Source organism: Pteropus medius, unplaced genomic scaffold (genome assembly GCF_902729225.1).
Source record: "Pteropus medius unplaced genomic scaffold, Ma_sr-lr_union100, whole genome shotgun sequence".
Classification (NCBI taxonomy): domain Eukaryota; kingdom Metazoa; phylum Chordata; class Mammalia; order Chiroptera; family Pteropodidae; genus Pteropus; species Pteropus medius.
The window spans coordinates 26,658,081-26,679,665 of NW_024350319.1; the positions used below are offsets into that span (position 1 = coordinate 26,658,081).

At 31.6% G+C, this 21,585-nt stretch overlaps 1 protein-coding gene across 1 annotated transcript in view; it reads left to right on the forward strand.

Annotated features, from left to right (window-relative positions):
- The window catches only part of SYT1 (synaptotagmin 1), a 479,939-nt gene that overhangs the window by 86,026 nt on the left and 372,328 nt on the right, over positions 1-21,585 (forward strand). Inside the window, exon 3 of the mRNA XM_039838907.1 lies at positions 13,565-13,686. The gene's annotated coding sequence lies outside the window, so the exon portion shown is untranslated. The remainder of the gene's footprint in view (positions 1-13,564; positions 13,687-21,585) is intronic.

Here is a 21,585-nt window from a genome sequence, read left to right on the forward strand (position 1 = left end):
CTAAGCGCCCATGACTATATGTAGCATGAATGAAAAACTGAATGGTTAATTGAATATGTATTTTTTTCAGAAGCTCTATAATAAAGGATAATTTGAAATTTTTTATTAGTAGTTGTTCTTCTATATTAAATTAGTTTTATATTACAGTTGAAACTCAATTTAAATATTCCCATCATTTTATTCATATTCATGTATCTGAATTTTAAAAAGATTCTTATCAAGTTAATAGAGAAAAAAGTCCCTGATCTGCTATAGTTTTCTTTTCAGACTTAGGGTTATTATACTAATAAAGGGAAACGAGGTAATACATTCTCTCTCTAGAATTTTAGAAGATTTCGAGATAAGGCCCAAAACTTAGCTCACCAACAATGGAATGACTGCACATATTAAATGTTTATCGAATGGTCATAATTGTAATAGTGAGTATGCTATACATGACATAAGAACTGTTTTACAATTTGTGCTTTAAAGACGATACTATGAAACTATAGCCATACAGAGATAATGAAGTAAAAAGAAATCTTTAAAAGAAAAAAATATATATATGTGAGCTTTACTACATTAATCTCTTGCAATTCCCTCTCATAGTAGCCTTGGTTGTTTAGAATGAGGAACTATTAGGAAAAAGGGAAGAAATCCATAAAAAAAAATTGGGGAGCCCCAGAAGCTGATGAATTTTATTCTAGAGTAGCATTAAGGAAGGTAAAACCTCTGAGCTTTACTTTACATGTAAAGAGGTTGTTGTGACCAAATGAATGTGAAGAATTTAGAATTAGTAGCATGATTTATTATTATTTACCAGTAATCCCAATAAATTCTAATATGCTACTGAGGAAAAATAATTTACTTTATGTGCACTGAATAAGAGAGAAAAGAAACCCAATCTGAAATGAGAAATTATTCCTAATCTTATTTTTAAACTTTAAAACATTGCTTATAATTTTAAATCTTTCAAGATTTGACTTCCCTCTATTTGTTAGTTTCATACCATCTTGAAAAAGAATATTGGTTGTATAAATTACTTCTTAGAAAATAGGAATTAAATATTATGTGTCTTTTTTAAACCTTTTAAGAAATGTCTTTTTATTTTAGTTTATGAAAATGCTGGTCAATAGATGTATATATCCTGAATGTTTCACACTACTAATGACCTCTGAGTGACAATTAGAAGTGCACACACAGAAGTATTGGTATGCTTATTCTCTGTGTCATCATGTACCATTTTATTTCATTATATTTTATTCCACTGCCCACACCTTGTTCTCTCTCATTGTGCCTCTGATGAAACTCTTTCAAAAAATATACTTTGAATCTATAATTTATTTGGCTTCTTGACATGCTCTCTACTTTTAGAAATTTTTTCTACTTTATCTTCCAACACAATGCTCTCTTCTTTTGACTAAGTCTTGGGCACATTACATTTTCTCTGTCTACTTTGTACTGTTGGGATGCCCAACCCATTTTCTCTTTGTATTCTTTATATGTTCCCTGGCAGAGTTCAGCTATTTCTTTAGCTTCTTTTTTCACCTATATACAATTTTAAATGTTTATTCTCAGCTCCCAAATCTGTACTTTATTCCTTAGTTTTGCAAATTAGGGTAGTTAAAAGTGTGTATTTTGAAGACAAAATGCTTAGAGGTAAATGTCAGTTTTATTTATTGGTTATGTGATCTTGGGCAAGTTATTTCATATTTTTGTGCCTCATTTTCTCATGCAAAATATGGAAAATATGTTGACTTATCCATAGTGTGGTTTTGGGGGTTAAATGAACCCTCATTTATGTATGTAAAATTCTTGGAACAGAACTTGGCACATAATCATTGTTGTTACTATTGGCTGAGCAGATACTATGAGCACAGGAAGTTATAATTCTGAGCAAACGACATGCGAATGTTACTCTCCTAAAGCATATAGTTTATAATCCTCTATTCCGACTTCCTACTAGATATTAGTGTTTGGTTGACCTACTGGTATTTCAAATACAAGACATTTAAATACAAATCAATTACATATTTTCCCCTCAAATCTACATCCAGTCCTAATAACACTTAACATCTTTGATATGGTTACCTGGTAAATTGAACATTACTTACATTTCATAGAAAACAACATTCTGAGGATTGTCACAGATATGAAACAGGTTCAACCACTTGCCAGTGATCACACAGCAGTAAGTTCTGAAGCTGATATTTGAACCAATATTGTTCTTCAGGCCCCTTAACCATGTAATGGTCTATCTCTAATGATACCGTGTTGCCTGGACCCTGGTAGATCAACAAATACTCTTGAATAAATGAATATAATGATCCCTTTATTCAGTATTCACATTTTTTTTTGTCTTTGTCCAGTTTATGTTCTGTTAGAAAACAGTAGTGAGAAGGAACCAATATTTGCTGAGTCCTAAACATTTACATATCTTATTCATTTGTCATACTTCATCTCATTCTATCCTTGTAACTCTAAGACTGGTACCATTATTGTCATTTTAAAGATATGGAGTTTGAACAATTTTTTTGAAGATTCCTGAGATGGTATGTGTTAAAGTCAAAATTCAATTCCAAGTCTATCTCATTGTAGGGACCCACAATCTTTCTACTACACCATCTTGCCTATTTATTTTGCCTGGCAATCTAGAGAGAGTAGTTTCCTCTTACAGCACATTTTTAGCTTTCACAACATATATGTCAAACATTTCTGTCATAACACTTGTTTCAGGTAAGTTAGAATAAAAATATTAGCAAGGTAAGTCACCTATCTATTTACAGAGCCTTAGAACCCAGAGGTGCAATTCAAACTTCAAGCATGTGAATCAATCCCCTATTATATTTTTGAAATGATGTTGGAGAAAATACTTACTTCTTCTGTGTTTTTTACACATATAAAATACATAAGTTAATATTTATAAAAGCATTGTCTTACAAATAAGTATTGAGAAAAATTTAAGTGAAACAATTATTGATTTCTATATTATAAATGACTATTAAATCAATATCTACTTCTACTCTCTAATTTTCCACTATGTTACTGAACAACTCCTTGTTCAAAAGCTAAATACCAAAGATAATAAATAAAATATTAGCTAACTTTTGAGCATAAACTATTAGGAACATTGATGTAGTTTTATTTTTGGTGTGTCACAATAGAGAATGGCATCTTAGCCAGCCTAGCACAATGATGACATATCTTCTGAATTTTTTTTTTCAAAAATCTTATGCTCAATTTAACAAATATTAAGTGCATACTATAGTCAAAGTGACACTATGGAGAATATAAAATAGGCTAAGATATCATTTCTGCCTCTCAGAAATTAATAATAGGAAAAGTAGACATGGATGCAATCAACTACAGTATTTGTAAGAACAAAGTGAGTCTTTTAATAGCAATACAAAGTGCTCTGGAAGTGTAAAGAGAGCAAGGCCAGAGGGCAGAGCAATGTGGAGCTTGGATTGAAGTGGCAGGATATTAAAGGGAAGGCATCAGTTATGAAGCTAAAGCACATATAGATAATAACATGATAAGAATCTGGATTAGTCAGTGAACTGATAGCATAGAAGGAAAAGAATACTAGGGTCATTTCAGGGGAAGAATCAGTAATATGTGACACTTAATCAGGCATGGGAGTGGAAATTAGGAGGAGTCAAAGATAAATTTAAGCTTTTTTTTTTTATCAGATATTAAACTAGGGAACACAAAATAAAAGCTATAAGGGAGGTGTGCCCTATTTCATTTGAGGTTTGTGAGTTTAATATACCAGCAGGACATCTATAAGTAGATAGCCATCAAGAGGAAATTCGGGTCTAGCATATAATAAAAAGGCCAATGCTAAAGACATAGTATTAGGAGTAATCTGCAGAGCAATAACATTGAAATTATTAGAGTACATGGAAGAATATAAAAACAACCAAGAATAAAACTTTGCAGGGTTTAAATACAGATATGATAAAGGAAGAATAAGCAATAAATAAAAAAATAGATACTAAAATAAAACACAGACCTACAGAAACTAAAAATTATATGTATTGACACACAATCAAATTTTTGAGACAGTGGAATTGTGCTTAACAATCACAGTGATGAAGAGTAGTTAAAAATGGAGAATTATGTGTTAGATTTGACAATCCTGAGGTTCATGATGACTTCAGTAGAATAAATGGGAAAGCCAGATTGCTAAAGATTTAATAGATATATGGAAGTAAATGCAGAAAAGTTTACTATGAAAGTTTCATAGTAAAGATGAGAAAGGTGAGTAGAGGTTAAAAGGGTAGGTTGATATAGAATTCATGTTTTGGATTAATATGGAGAAAATTGAATTTATTTGAAAACTGGTAGAAAATAATAATAAAGAAAAAGAGTAAGGATTCATAATCAAAGTTCATAGTATAGGAATCTAGTTTGGACTTCAAATTATTTTTGATCTCTTAAAAGCAAAACAACAGATTGAATATATGTGAATTTTTATTGAAAGAGTCATGAAATTCTCATAAGAATCTATACTCCCCACAGCAACCCCCCAATAAAAGAAACTTTGGAATCTCTTAAATATACAAAGGTAATATTTTATGAGAAATAGCAAAGGAAACAGAATGAAATTAATTTGAGAGGACATATATTCACAATTTCATTGAAAAGTTCATCTGTGAATCTCAAAGTATTCCATGTATATTAATAACAAAATTGAAAAGAATAATCCATATCATTCTTACTTTACTCTGAATCCTAAAGAAAAATAAACCTAAAAGTATCTTCACTGCATGCATAATTTAATAAATGATTACTGAACACTTGCCCAGTCTGTGCCAGGCATAGTGCAGGGTAGACTCAAGCAATTAGGCAAGACACCTAATCCAGACTTTAATGGAATCATGCCAATGTGGGATTCAGTAATAAGATGAGACATGAAAAATTCATTCATTCAAGAAGTGTTTATGGAGTGCCCATATGGGCCTTATACTATCCAAAGTTCTAGTATCATGGGCATGAATAAGGTAAACATTTCTGCCTTCATGCATCATGGCATGAGGAAAACAAAATAAACAAATGGATTCATAAACAAAGTCTACAGTGTCAGGTTTGATAAATGTTATAAAGAAAATATATATGGGGAAATGGCAGAGTGGCAATGGAAGACTTCTCTACAAAGGTGACATTTAATAAAAGATTGGAATAAACTGAGAGAATGAGCCATACAAATATTTAGGGAAAGACCATGAGGGGTAGAGAGAAGAGCAAGTGCGAAGGCCCTAGGTAGGAACATGGCTTTTTGACCTGGAGGAATGGCCAATGTGTCTAGAGTAGACTGAGGCAGACAGAGAATGGTAGACAAGGCCAGAAAAGGCCTTATGGGCATGGTAAGGAATTGGAATAAAAATGAGTCAAGTGAGGATTGGAGAAAATAGCTTGACTTATTCCAGAAGTTTGAATTGACTGTGATATAAAAATTGAGAGTGTGATAAAATGTGGTTAGAGAAGTCATTCAGGTCTACTACATAAAGGACCTTGTAAGCATAAGGAGTTCAGACTTATCTTCAAAGCAAAAATGAGCCATTAAAAGTTTTAAATGGGGGAGTGAAATAATGTATCACTTTTGAATTTTTAGCTTTGCATTTTCACTAGGTACTTTATGAAAAATGCCTTTGCAGGGGATCAAAATAATCTTCATGGAGAAAAATTATAGGTGATGGTCCCAGACTGAACATCTATAGCTCAATTTACTAGTACCTTTTCTTCTAATAATGGGACTTGTTATACACTTGAGTATTTTAGAAAAGTTAATCTGACGTTATTGTGTAAGATGGATTGGAGGTAGAAGATTACTCCAGAGACTGTTGCAGTAATCCAGGTATAAAGTGATAAAGACATGAAGTCAGTGGTCTCAATGTTTTAAGGGTAGAAATGGAGAAGAAAAGTCAATTCTCTATTGGATGCATTAAGAAGAAAAAATTAATAGAATTGGGCCTGATTATACAAAGAGGAAAGGAAGCAAAGATGACTCCATATCATGTTCACGACTAAATAACCATCATTTACATTTACGTTTAGCCCATTGTAAATCTCCAATAAACCCTAATTAAATGAATAAATGAATAACAATATGACCAAATGAGAAAGAAAGGAAATAGTGTGTGTTGGGGGTGAGGTGATTGTGTTAGTTTTTGGCACTATGAGTTTGAAAATTCAAAGATCTTTGCCTAAACTAAAACAAGTCACACCCATTTCACATCTTATACTATGTCAGCAGTATTCTAAAAACACCAGTTTAACTTGGTTCACCTATATTTTGGCCATACACTAAGAAATAGAGGGGAATGTTATGTCAATGAGCACGAGCCTGAAAGACTGATAGCTGGAGTACAAATTTCAGCTTAACCTCTCACTACTACTGTGATTTTGAACAACTTATATAATCATTCTATTCCTGAATTTCCAATCTGTAAAATGGGGTTAATAGTACTATTTTCCTTATACTGTAGTAAGGACTTGGTAAGTGATCTACTTCCCAGTAACCTTCAACAATATATTAGAAACATGAGGTTAGCAGGTCAAAGACATCACTAAGTTACTAATTATCCAAGATTCTCTACTAGGAGATATTGTTTATCTCTCTGTACAAGACACTGTATTGAGTACAATACTTCAGATTGAAATAGGGATATTCTAATACAGTAGGTACGGAAAATTATATACATTTTATTACCTTGTCATGCCTATAGTTTTAAGAGTTTTCAAAGTAAACAGATATCCTTGATCTATATGTACATATTTTAAAGAAAATGAAAATTAAAGTAGCTTGATTTTCTTTCAGATTATTTTGTTAAAAATAAACTTATACCATAAAGTAAACTTAAAAAATGTTTATAATTGAATTTATTTCATTATTGGTATGCCCTTTTCTCATCGAAGTATATAGCTACTTATGTAAATTATAAAAATTTTCGCTGTGGCTTACCTATTATCTGGTTTATTTAGTGCTTATAAACATAGCAAAAAAGGTTGAATTTTTAACTTAATAGTACATAGCCATTTAACCAATGCCAGTAAACTCTGTCTTCATTGTTGTGGTTAATTTTTATGATTTTGTTGCCTTTTTTATGAAAGCTTACATCTTTTACAATTTCTTGCATTTTAAATACATTTTCTAAAAGATGTACTATGTATATAATTGTTCATGTGTTTACTTTTGTATCTGGCATTGGTATTGAATTTAGCAAATAGTAACAATTTTCATTGAATTTTGTAAGAACTTAAGCAACATGAAGGCAGAGTCTTCATCTGTCTTGTTTGCCCCTATAACTTCAAACATACAAATATGCCTGCCACATAGTTGCTCAATAAATATATGTTAATATACCAGAGAGAGGAAAAGAGAAGAGACAGAAAGGGAAAGACGAATTAACAAGTCATTTCTTGCCCTCAAGAGACTAAGAGGCAAGGTAAGGAAATATGACGTGTGCATAAAAAACTGTGAATAACAATAACAATCAGCACAGTGATGTGGTATACACTCCAACGTACCATAATTATATGTGCACTCAGCATTAAAGAATGGGAACCTCTGGGCTGTAGTATTTTCAAATTTGAATTTACATTAACTTTATATTAAAAGAAATAATTATGTCAATAATACTAGCATTAATAATAGCCAAACCAATTGGGCTTATTAGTACTAATATTTTAATTGAATTAATTTATCCTGTTTTCACAACAGTACTATTGAAGAATTATTTATTATTATATTCATTTTTTTAGATAAGGAAATTGAGTATTCTAGCTAGGAAGTGCTTGAGCCTGGATTTGAGCTCAAGCTGTCAGAAGACAGAACCCAATGATAACCAAAAATAACCACCTTTGAAAGATCAATTCACTTCTTTACGGTAAATGTGACAAAAAAAATTTTCATACAAGATTCATTTTTTTCTTAAATTAAGTTTATAGTAAAATAGTAATAGTTATATATAATTATAACGTAAATATTTTAATCTATTCAAAATTTTAATTTAAGTAGCATAAATGTTAACAAATTATGCTTTATTGAAAAATTTATTTAAAAAATACATTTTGAAACAAGCAACTAAGAAAAAAATTTAAGAACATATCAATGTTCTGCTGGTTTTAACATTTTGTATTTCTAGATTTCTAACCTCATCTACAAATAATTGCTAGTTCTCTTTCCCTGCTTCACTCATGCATGTAAGAAAGTCTGCTAGAACTTAAGCAACTGATTGCTGTGTAGAGTAAATTTTTAATGTCTTGGTTTATTCGATCCAAGAATTACTATTAAATTGAGGCTGTAACTGACCTAGATAGTGGCGTAAAATATATATATACCTTCCATGCTTGTGTACTTATCCCAAATCTATTTTCCCAGTGATTTTTGCCTGCACTTCAGATCAGAGTTCACCTAATTCCCACAGTGGTCAACTGTTGCTAGTGTTGCTCTTTTTTGTTATCTAGTAATTAATATACCACTAAAAATGGTCAATAGATCATGTGCATAAATTATAGGTCATGTGTATAATAATGGTCATTAGATCATATTCGTGATAACTAGTTTTAGCAAATCTCTAGACTAGATTTCTCTCCTGACTAAATTTATCTTATAAAGAAGTCCAAACCTCTTTTGAATAACTTAAAATCAAACTTGAATGTAAATTTACAAAAGAAAAAAGAAATATATTCATTTGTCCTCACATAGGAATAGAGAAACTGAAGGTAATCAGTTGAACAAAAACAGGCTATTAAAATTCACAATGTATTCTATGTTGAGATTCTAGAAATAAAAAAAAAGATGAAAGTAGATGCATTGTTTTGTGGATTAAATCAGATAAGAAAGCCAAGCTTTTTAAACTCACCTTTTCTGATCAATTTACAAAGAAAAACTATATAAAATTCCTTGTAGCTTTCATCTTACACTGACTAATTGTGGTAAAGGATTTCTCCCTGATATTTTTGCTTAAAAGATTCAAACAATTTTAATTCTAATAATAAAGAAAAAACTTCTTTTTCTGGGTATTTTATGCTATTTTGATGTTGTATTCTTAGGAGTAAAGTGCTAAGTTGGTTTGACTTGGACAGTACAGTATAGCAAGGAAATAAGAAATCTATGATGAAAATGGCACTTTTCACCCACTGGATTGATAATCAAAAGATTAATGTGAGAACTTGGGCAAATGAATTTTCATTTCTGAACATTTTATTAAGAAAGGGAATCATGGACTCCTTTAGAGAATCTGGTGAAGATGCACAATACATAAGTGCATACAATTTTACATATTTCAGGGGGTATGCAGACTTCTTGGAGCTACAGTCCCCACCAGTAGGCAATGAAACTGAGAACTAGATAATTCCTGAAGTACTTTTGTAATCTATGCTTCAAATGCAATTGGCAAGCATTTTGTCCTAAATTATTCTTTTAACTGAGAAAAAATTTTAAATGGTATAAGTAAAAGCCTAGCTCTACCACTTTCTCCCCCACTTTTTGCCTTTGTTCATTGCAAACAAGATTCTTCTTATGCAAATATCCTTTAGGACATCTTGGCAAAAGAAATATCCTAATGTAATCATCCTTTAACTATTAATGTTTTGGTTAATTGCTGGTATATCATCTGATTTGCTTATACATAAGGTCAAAAACCTGCGGTAATCCATCATAACCTAATCATTTATATTTTCTTTATCAAAGGCCACTTAATATTTTAACCTGCATTGACTACTATAAAGTTAATTTTTCATATTTGAGAAATACTCAAATTAGCCTTTTAAAAATTACACCATAAAAATGACCATACATAAGTCAAAACTAAGGGTATCATAAGCAAATAATTTTTGGCAATTATTCTTAGAAAACCATATCTTAAGCACATTCTTCTACATTATTTAAACTGGTATATTACAACAATTTATATATAACTCAATAAAATTTATAGTACATATAGTCCATGTTCAATGGAAAAAAATAATTGATAAATTAGAAACCTCTCTGTGAAAACAGGATATTAAAATTCCTAATTTATTAGATATTTTTTGTCAATAAGCTTTATGAATTTATATGTGTGCCATAAAATGATAATCTTTTAACCTTATAAAATTTGAAGTACATACATTTGGGTTTGATATATTCCTATACGTTCCCTGTAAAAGGGTACAGAGAGTTCTATATCTGTATTTATCTCTAAATTGGTAATGATTAAGGATCTAGAGCTTATGAAAATATCAAGAAAAATTGCTGAAAAATGATTGAATCTCATTCTATAATGATTAAACCTAAAATCTAAGAGAAGTATGTTAGGATAATATGTATTTTGCTTTCATTTTTAATTTTTATACATTTGCTTTGCCCAAATTGGTTTGCTTATGCATTTTCCACAAGCTACAACTCTTAGTACTGTTTTTAATGATGAATCACCAGGAGTATATTTTATTAGTCTAATATGCTATACTTTACCATGCAACATTGATCTCGCATGAAAGTAACTTAGGGGGAAGAATAGCACATGGGAGACAATTTTCTAAATTATCCACTCACTTATACACTCAAGATGTATTTGTTGAGCTACTACTATTCTGTGCCAAATGACATTCTAGGCCTTAGATAGGCATCGGCGAACCAAAATGAAAAAAACCTCTAGCTCTAAGAAGCTCTCATAGATTTTTGAAGATAGTGGAGAGAAAAGGAAACAAACAAGCATACATGGAGAATAATAAGTACCGTGAAGAAAAATACAGCATTACTTATAGTTAAAAAATAAATAAATAGACCAACCAAACATCAAGTTGCCAGAAAATTAATTTTTAAATCAATATGATAAATTTTACTCCTGAGAATAGGTAAAGGAATTTTTTTTTTAAATCCTGGTAAATGTTCCTATCCACCCTTAACCCTAACCAATATTCAGAGTAACTAAAGGGATTGGACCTTTTATTGATCTCTCGTGGCCCCCTCACCTAGATCCTCAGCAGAGGCCGACCCAGGCCTGCCTCCAGCCTTGGCATGCTCCATGCTTCTCCATATTCACTGTATTACAATTATGCTGACCTTTGGGTTTTGTTGTTTTTCAAACCTATAAAGCTTCATTCTGCCTCAGAATTTCACAAACATGTTGTTCCACGTTGAATCTATCCCTTTACTCACCCCCAACCTCAACACACCTCCAAATAACAGCAACTTTCTAAAAGTGATTTCAACATGGAAGCCAATTTGGGATGAGGCCCCCTGCTCTCACTTACCTAGCATTTTTACTTGTCCTTTTTGGAATTTATTACAATTTAAATTATATAATGACATATGCTCTTTTGGTGTGTGTATTTGTATTCTATCTTTATCTTTCATTAGCATGAAAGCTCTTTAGGATGAAGTAAGGGGCACTGAAATAGCTGTTTCAATGTCTTACACCTTGCCCGACTCAAAATAAGCATTTAGAAAATTGTTTCATAGAGAACGAGTTTCCATCAAAAATGTCTTTAGTTTGCAAAATATGATTTTATGAAACACATGGCAAAGTAGGTTCTGGTGGGACCTGGTAATATTTTTTAAACCATGTGACCGAGCAGATTAGTCCAGTTGAATCTTGTGTTTTTAAATATGTGTTACACACTGTTCCTGCCCCAGACTCTGCTGGAAGTCCTGCTTGTTCGTAGGCTCATAGTCCCAATGACAGATGGTTTTTAATCTTCGCTATTTGGCTTCCAGAATGGGAGTATATTTCTAAGTCATGTATTATATCCAACACATAGACACTGGTTGGTTGTGCTTTCCGAGTAATCAAATACTTTTTGGGACCTGTAGCCATAGGAAAAATGTTTTAAATGCTTTCTAGTGAGAAAAGCCACTTTATACTTAGAAGCATTGTTGAGAAAAAGATCCAATTGTGAAAAGCCACAATTGTGTAAACCATTAAATAATTCCAGGACTTTATTGTTGGATCACCTCATGCCCAGTACTCAGAAGGACACACACATATGCACATAAGCACATAATGTTGATGACATTTACTGCTTCTTTCAAAATGTGAAATTAGAATTATTCTTAAGAATGGGAAGAATCTTTCTTCAATGCCTAGCATATCCTAAATCTCAATCATGGTACTTATCAATTTGTAGTAATTTTCTTATTTTATTTCCATATCTATCTCCCCAACTCTTTCAAGGGCAAGAAATTATCTTTTTTTCTTTTTTATCCTCAAAGTCTGCCCCCACAAAAGGCCCTTATAGACCATCGATTAATATTCATGGAATGAATCACAGGTAATAAATATGTACTTTTGATGAAATGGGCTGAGCTGAAGTCAATTATCCTTTCTCTAGCTCAGCCAGGCAAAATAGAGCTCAGAAGGCACTCAGGAACAATGCTCCCTTATGCAGCATCTGTTTCTTTAAACCAAAAGCTAAGGTTTTCCCAAACCTAGTAAACCCTCAGAAGATTTTTCTACATAGATTTATCCTATATCTATTCTGGTCCATTAGTTGGCAAATAAGACTCCTTAATAACTGCAGAGAAACTATAAAATTCGATTCAGAATATAATGAAAGCTGCAGGGGATTGTGTGTTCATCTTGTAGTAGGAAAATTTGAATCCTCAAATAACAGGGTGTTGCTATGTTAGCGTTCTCCAGAGAATTGAAACCCAAACTGTAAAGAGAGCAGAATGGTCTGATTAGTATCAGAGCCACTGGAATCTGCAGAGCCTCCATTCTTAATTGGTTCTACAAGATTCAACTGATAACTTAAATCTCCCTACTTGTATTTCTACGTTCGTGAAAGAATCATGCCTCTTTCCTTAGTGTTTTGAGATTTCATATTCTAAAATCATTATTTAAAAACCTCAGATATAAGAAAGTAGGTTTCTCTCTATCAACAGATAAATGCAAGGAGTGCATTAAAGAAAACAAAGAATAAAAGGAAGAAGAAAGACAAATGGAAAAGAAAGGAGAAAGGGAGTGGGCAAGGAAAAAAGAAGCAAAGAAGGAAGGGAACTATTAAAATATTTGATAGAGCTCCTCCACAACTCCAGTGCTTTTATGTGCAGTATTTCAGTGTCCTTCCTAGGTAAATAGCAATGCCTTTCCTTTTTGTTAGCACTGTGGTAGCTGCTGTTGCTTACAAAGAGATTCACAAATCAAAGTAGACTCAGTTAGCTTTTCAATAATTCCAAAGAGTGGGAGAACATTGCCAGAGAAGGATAGCACTTCAGTATTCTAGCAAGGAGTCTTGTTAGCAAAACAAAGTGTGAATTGCTTAGAGATAATTCCCTGTGGAGGGTAATTCCACTGGGCACCGTCTGTGGTAGCACATGCTATTTCTCCTGTATAGACCGATGTCATTGAACAAGATATGTCAGAAGAAATGTGAAAAACTCACTTTTTAGAAACATCGATTCTTCTAGATTTTTACATATTGATTCTTAGCCTGGAGCACCTAGCACAACCAGGAACTGAGAAAGCTAGAGAAGGATATGAATAATAAATGTACTGCATAAGCACAACTCTATATACCCAGTTAGTAGTAAAGGCAAGTGCAGAGTTGCAGGCCAGCATTTTAATGAATTATTTCTTTTATTTTCTCTCTCAAGAGAAAACAGGAAAACAAGAACTAGCAAGAACTTGAGTGACAGACGCCTGGATTCAGATCAGAAGATTGTTCATTTGCCTATTGCTTCATTCCTGGAAACTGCACTACAACTGTCTGATTAAGGTATTTGGAAAATCCAGATTTTGATAGGTTTTGTTATCTTATGATACATGGAGTGGGAGAAGCATTTGTATAGATTAGAGGTCTATATCTCTTACTTTAAAAAATGTTTTTATGATATTAAAGTAAATATTAGTATTTGTCATATCTTTTGAAATTATTAGTAGTATTAATGCCCTTGAAGTGCTAGTTAGTTTAGTTGATGGGGAACTGGCAATTTATATAACATTTTTGCTTTCTCCTACTCTCATTTTATACTCATCAAATCCAAAGTTGTCATGGTTCATTATCTGTAGATGATCTTGAGCAGCCTTGCATTCTAAAAGAATATGCCATGGCATCTGCCTCTGTGCTTTTGTGCCCTGCTGTACAAATGATATTTTAATAAGAGTATTGGGTAAGGGAGTGGAAATAGAGGCAGAATTTGTCTCAGGCTGATGTTTCTTTGTGCCATACTATGTCTTTATTTTCATAGATGTGTAATTCAACAATGAAGTACATATGTTACATATGTGACTGTAACATATGTTAGAGTACATAACTGGGGTTGTAAAGTATCTGCTTGAATGTCTTAACTAGTGAATTCCATCAAATTCAATTATCATTCTTAGACTCTTTATTAACCAGTCAAATTGCTTCTTTGGTCTAAGTCATTTCTAACACACTTTCACTAGGCACAAACATAATTCTATAGCATAAATTTGAGGTGATTAAATTATCTCACTAATTATTATTTGGAGTCCAGGTTACTGAAGTTTTGAATTTCCAAAGAATAGCCTTTCACATTACTCTCATCATATATAGGCGAGATAATGTTACAATATGAGACTGTGTCTTGAAGACTTTATTCTACTATTTGCATCTTAGTTTTCTTTCTGAGGAAGTTAGCTACAGTCGGTCTCCAATACTAAAATCACATGGAAATTAACTAACTATACATGCCTATAAATTCACTGACTTATTAAGTAAATCTCTCCAGTAGGCTTGTATTACATCACAGGTCCCTCAATTTTGGGGAATGAACTATTTCAATGCTAGAAGTTTCTTTCTCATGCAGTGTGATACTACAGTATAGGATCACAGTTGTTATTGATGAAACACTTTTTTTTTTCTAATTTTCATAATATTTTACATGGATTATTAAATCAAAGTGGTCTGAAAATGCCCATACCCAGAATCAAAAGTACTTTAGTTTCTTAGGAAATAATTATCAGAGTGCTAACGTAGAGTAGTTATCGCAATCATTTTATGATGAATGGTAGGTGCTGATGTTCTGGCAGTGTAGTTTTTACCATACAATTTTTTAAACATTTCCATTTTATTCTCTTCTACTTTAATGCCTTAAAAGAACATTTTCTTCTTTTATTCTGCAAATATTTTAAGAAACATTTCAAAGATGAAGCCTGAAGCCAGCCTACAGAAATATCTGTTCCTGGGTTCCATGCCAGGCTTACTTAACCAGAATTATTGGGAGTGAACTGCTCTAGAACCAGCATTTTTAAAAGGTATATCAGATGATTCCAATGCATTCCAAAGTTTAAGAATCACTACTCCTCTATAATGTGAGAGTAAAGAAACAGGTGAGAGGAAGACATGTAAAATTAAAGACATATAATTGATATCAAACAAAAATATTGAAATTAAAATTAAATTTGGATTTTGACATTTTTCTTCATATTTGTATTTCCTATAACTGTTCAAAAAGTTTAGACTATCTTATTTTCTCTTAAATGTCTTAAATATTTTTAAATTAAAAATTCAATATTAAAGATGTCAAAGATATGAATGTCTAATAATTTAAAAGCTTCCCAAAGTTGCCAAATAATACAATCTCAGTAATAATAAAAAGGATTAAATTTATAGTTTGTACAATTAATTATTATTTTTAAGTTTGAGTCTTTAGTTTTACAAAGCTTTCTAAGTAGTAAGTCATTCTTTCTATATTAGATATATCTAAGAAGCATCACTTCTTTAAGCGGTGCTTTTGTTATGGTTTCCATTGAGACAACTCCTATGGGTGTTGAACTTTCAAAAGATAATTTCTTGGTACAAATAAGTTATCTCTTCTGAGCTCAGTGTTTTCCATTTATTCATAAATGAATATTTCAGTGTTATCTAATTTTAGTTAAGAGAATTTTCTCACAGCTTTCAGTATTAACAAGTTACACATTGTTTGCCAACTTAATATGGCAAATTCCAAAGTAAGTATACACTTAAGTGAGAATCAGGGAAAAAAGAACTGTCTTCTGAACTATAAAATACAGAATTTTCTGAATACCTCTGGTATGGGATGAAATCAAAATGCAGTATTAGATCTAGTAGAAAAACTGCAGACAATGTTTGACCCATAAAATTAATTCTTGCTTCCCACTTGATGGACTCCACTGAGGCAAGGGTCTAAAAAGGGAAAATGATCAAAATCTTTAGGTTTTTCAGGTACACTTACTTTATGAAATAAATGTGTCCTGAAATGATTGAAATAATTTAAATTATTTTCCAAACCCATTAGAATTCTTTTGTAAATTAAAAGCCCCTTGGTTTTCAGCTGGTTTTAAAGATCATGTTTATTATACAGGCAGGCACTAACTTCAATTGCATTGTTTCGAAAGTTTAATTTGTAAGTTAAATATTGAGAACTCAAAATACATTTTCTCACAGAAATAATGCTATAAATAATGTTAGATATTCAGATTCAATTTTTTAAAATCCATGAAATTATAGTCAAATCATATAATTTGTGAAAATAAAGATTTGAAGTGAAAAATAATAGAAAACAATATTATATGATTCTAAAAAGTAAACCAATGAGATAAAATTGTTTTAGTTCTTTTTTATTTTGAATATCAATGCTAAATGAAAACAATTAGAAATTGAAAGAATATAGGAATTTTTTCTAAAACACAGAGAAGGTGTTTATAACATGAGCAGAATTCTCCCTAACAGAAGAAGAGACGATAGAGGGAAGAAATGCTGGCCAGAGCTAGAGCGTGAGGGACAAAATGATCTCAAATAGGGGTAGCCCAGAAGTATTAAACTAGCTATTAAATAGACAAAATATTCATTAATGGTTATATTTGTAACTCAGGGAAACAGGTGTATTATTGTAAAATGAATGGCTACATATAGTAGTTACACATCCATTGAGAAAGCATATGAAAAGAGGACATGTTTAAGCATAGACAACGTAAATTCACTGAGCATCAGTGAATGGTGTGAAGACAGAGAACTAGTGAGTCTCATAGTCTCTTACCAATTGCTTTTTCTCTGAATTACTCAACATACCACTCAAGGTTTTATCAAGCTCCACTAAAGAACTCTACCCTGTATGTCCTTCAAAAGGTTCAGCATCAAGTATTCTAGTATATCAAATTTATCAATTTGCTGCATTTAGCCATATAGTGTTCCTTCACTTTACCAAATATTTATTGAATATCTACTGTGCATTAGATACTATGATAAATGTGTTACCTTTAGCCCAGAACTTAAACCACAAAGAATATTTTGTTCTAGTTGAATTTTAGTATTTTGTATTTTACTATTTCTCGTTCTTTTTTGTTCATTAAATTTGGATATTCTGAGAGTACAAGTAGCATCTGTGCCTAGGGATGGAAGAACAGGGCTATGAATAACTTGGAGAGTAAGGCCCAAATAAGAGTATATCTGTCTCATTCCTTCTTCAGTCTTTGGATTCCAAGGAGGTGTTAGTGGCCCTAAGTAGAGTCCCCAGTACTCCCATTTAACCTAAAGAACAAATATTATGGTGGAAAAGCAAACAGAACTATTTCCTCATGACTAAAATTCTCCATTCAAAGAAAAATTAGTAATTTCAAAATAAAGGCTGGTAATATATAATATCTTCTGATTTGACCTAAGCCTCACTACTAGGCTAATCTGCAATATAAAAAGCAAGAATTAGAAAGTTATCTTGGAAAAAAGAGATCATAATTCTTTATCACATCTAACTTTTGCAGTAAAATAGAACATCTAAAAGAAATGTTTCCAAAATCTCCATTACCAGTTAGGTCATGGCACAACAGAAATCATTATGTAAGTTCCTAAAAATCCTTCTTTATTTTGAAAATTCCACTGGAGCAGGGTGAAATGGTTCATTTCCCATTAAAGTTGTTAAAAGGGATTTTTAATGTAAAGTACTCCCACTTTTCCCTTCCATTCTCCAGAAATAAGAGCAAAGGATAAGGTGGAGTGTTAACAACATTCAAAGGAAATTCTTAGGATTAGAATGTTCAGTGCCTATGTTATCTCAAAGTTTATTCAGCAGCTTTCAAAAACTACTTTTAAATCCTGGGTTTAATAAGACTGTTACGGGTATCATCACCCAACTTTGAGTGAATTTTTCAGATGCTTTTGTTCCCTTGTCTCTTTGACGTGATTCTTCAAAATTGCCTCACAAATGCCATATCACCAGTTATCTTCATATATACTTGTTTGAAGTTCCCTATAGTTGGGCTTCCAATCAATATGTCTGTCTCCTACTTCCCCTTGGTCCAACAAACCTTGTTCATCATGAAGCCTGAGTTCACACTATTTATTCAACAGTGATTTTGTTAAGCACCTATGCCAGTCACTCTTCCAAGCCATCTGTCCAGGCCCCTGTTCTCATGAATATTTGATTTTCGTGGACAGGCAAAATATTAACAAGGAACAAATATATAAATATTTAAACCAACTAAAGTAACTCTAATCATATTCTTCTCTATCTTTTTTCCTTCAAGTTTTATTTAGTTAGTGATCCTACTCTTCATTTTAATCTCATTGATTCTGACTGTTGTCAACCATACACTAAAATCAATCTGATCCACTTGTTTTAACTCTTTGAAGACTTTCCATCTTCTTAAGTGAAAAGGACAAGGAATTCATAAATTACATATCATATAAAGCTGAATTGCCTGAGAAATTTAATCCATATAGCTAGGCCTAAGTAATGCTGGGGTGGCTGCATTATGGCCATTATGGAATCAAATGCCAACAACCCAGGCCTCAAAAGACATCTTTTCTGATCCTGAGATTTTTCTCAATTACATTTTCCAGTGACTAAGTGTTCTATTTAGGGACACATTAGAATAAATCTTTTGCTCTGTTGCTCTGCCTGTCTGGCAAAATAACTTTAGTATTACCAAAGTTGGACTAGCTACTCCTAAATTCAATAAGGTTTGAATGTAGCTAATTAATATAAAAAGAACAACTATTGTAGTAATAGGAAGAAAAATGATTTAGTTGATGATAATGGCTATAAAGCAGAAAATAGATCATAAGAAAAAAATACATAGCAACTTAAGAATATATATAAATTCTTCAATTTAAGAAGAGATAAACATAACCTGAAAGAGTTAAAGAAATTGGACATTAATTCTTGATAATTTCTCTTAAACAAATTATTACTTAAAATAATTATCATATAAAAATAATAACATTAAAATGCAACACTTAGTAGAGTATAGCCACTCTAATAATAAAAATAATCCTTATATTTGCTTATATTGATACTTATTTAGTCTAATGAAATATTTTATGAAGTTAAGCACTTTTTATTATAATTTAATAAAATCAAAAATTGTTGCTTTTATTTAGTGTTGATTTATTTTTTATTTGAAATATATATAAATATATATATATATATTTGCCAATTGTTAGACATTTAAAAGAATCTTCATTTGTCAAACATTTACCCCTTGAGTTACATGTAGCTAAACGTATATTGAACATACACCCAGGAGAATCATAAGGTTCACATGAACATGAAGGAGAACTTCAGATAGAGAACTTCCTATAGAGAAGCAGAACCAAAGTAGGAAATGTTTAAAACAGATGAAAGAACATTTTCAAAAATTCAGAATGTGAAGGAACAAAGAGATATGTTGAAGGACAGAAAATTGTTTCCAGTGCAAAAGTAACACACTCTGGAAAGCCTTCACTTTCCTAATATTGTAAAATTCATGTTGAACTACTTAAAACATAGTCTAAATGGGCTGTATGTATCTAGATTAATCACTGATTACTAATTTGTTTCATATCAACAATCTGGTGGACTGAGATGAGGCACTCACCACCTCTGATTCTTACATACATACATTACCAGTAATATAAATCTATTGATTATTATGAATATTTCTAAATATATTGATCAACAACAAATAAAAACTGAAAATGCACAAGGGTCAGAAGAGAACTCAAAGACAGAAGAAAAAGACTAAGAGCTGATGTTATGAATAAACGCAGAAAGGCAGGGCCCTTATCAAGGTTTTAATAGCTGAAGGACTTGGGTCCCAGCAGGTTAGACATCTGGAACTAAAAATCTCACATAAATTCAAGACCATAGAAGAGCTGCTTCTCCATTGTCGAAGCAACAAGAAAATTGTACCCACTGATCTAGGGGCATGACTGGAGCTTGTCTATCTAGGAATCTAGATGAAATGGAGAAAAAAAAATAGCTCTGCTGTGATAAATCAAAACACTAGACCTTGGCATGTACCAGTGTGGGGCTTAAATTTATATTATTTACAGTACATGAATCCTCAAAATGTAACTTATATAAACTAAGGGAAACCTACAGTTCTGTATAGAAAAATGTCTTAGCCAGGGCACATAGGATTCACGAATTAAAAAAAAAAATGTTTACAATTAAATAATAATAAACTCATAGAAGAATTATCTAACATAATAAAGAATAAGCAAACACCACAAGCAGGAAGGTCAAATCCGAAAAATGTGACATAGCTTAACAATATGAAAAAGGCATAAATCATCTATTTTAAAAATAATTATTAAGAAATAAAGGAAAAAATAGAAACTAATAGTTGGATACTATTAAAAAAATTAGCAGATTTGGAAAAGAACCAAATGATAATTACAGAAAAGAAAAACATAGTATACAAGTTTAAAATTTTAATGAACACATTCAGGAAGAAAAGAAAAATGGCCTATGAATATTAATAGAGTATGAATTATACCTGTAGAAATTTTCTAGAATGAGCACAGTGTGTTAAGAGATGGAAAAGTTAAGAGACATGGAAGAATAAAATGAGAAATAACACCAAATGTCTACTACAAATTCCACATGAATAGAATTACAAGATAATAGGTGAGAATTATCCATATTTGAAGAAAGATGTGAGTATCATAATGAGAATCGTTACCTGTCACAAACCAGATAAATAGAAGAAACTGAGATGTAGACATTGTAACACAGCCACAGAACTCCAAAGACAGTGCAAACATCTTAAAAAATCTGAGAGAGCAATCAACATAAATAATCAAGGGAAAAATATTTTGTCAACTAAAACTGACAAGATGACAATTAGAAAAAATAGTTTCATATGTTGAAGGAAAATAACTAGCAAACTCAAGTTCCATACTTATATAAACTATGTTTTCAAGAATGAAAGTAAAATAAATGCATTTTTTACAGAAAAATCACTAAAGAAATTCACCACTCAAATAATTTTGAGTAACAAAATATATATTCTCTTTATTTTGATGAAATCCTGGTTGTAAATTTTTTCAGCTCTGAAATTTGGTTATTCAAGGATTCACTTAATATAAAGACATTCTCGTTAATAGACTTTTGCTAAAGACCAAATTTATTGCTGACATATCTTCACATATCAAATATTTGAAATTTTAAAGGCACCAGAGAGTTGCTCTTTTGACAGCTAGTAAAGTGGCCTGAAATAGAAACTGGGTGCTGTCCTGATCATTACTCCTTCAGCTATCTAAGCTATAACATTGCCATTCTTAACAGCAACCTCAAACATGAAATTTTTATGTTCTTGTAAGATCATCCTTCTAGTTCTTGAACTGTCATTAGATGTAGCCTATTGCATTTCAGAATGCACATCCAGACATTTAGATGTGTACATGTAAATGCCTATCTTGCTCTAATAA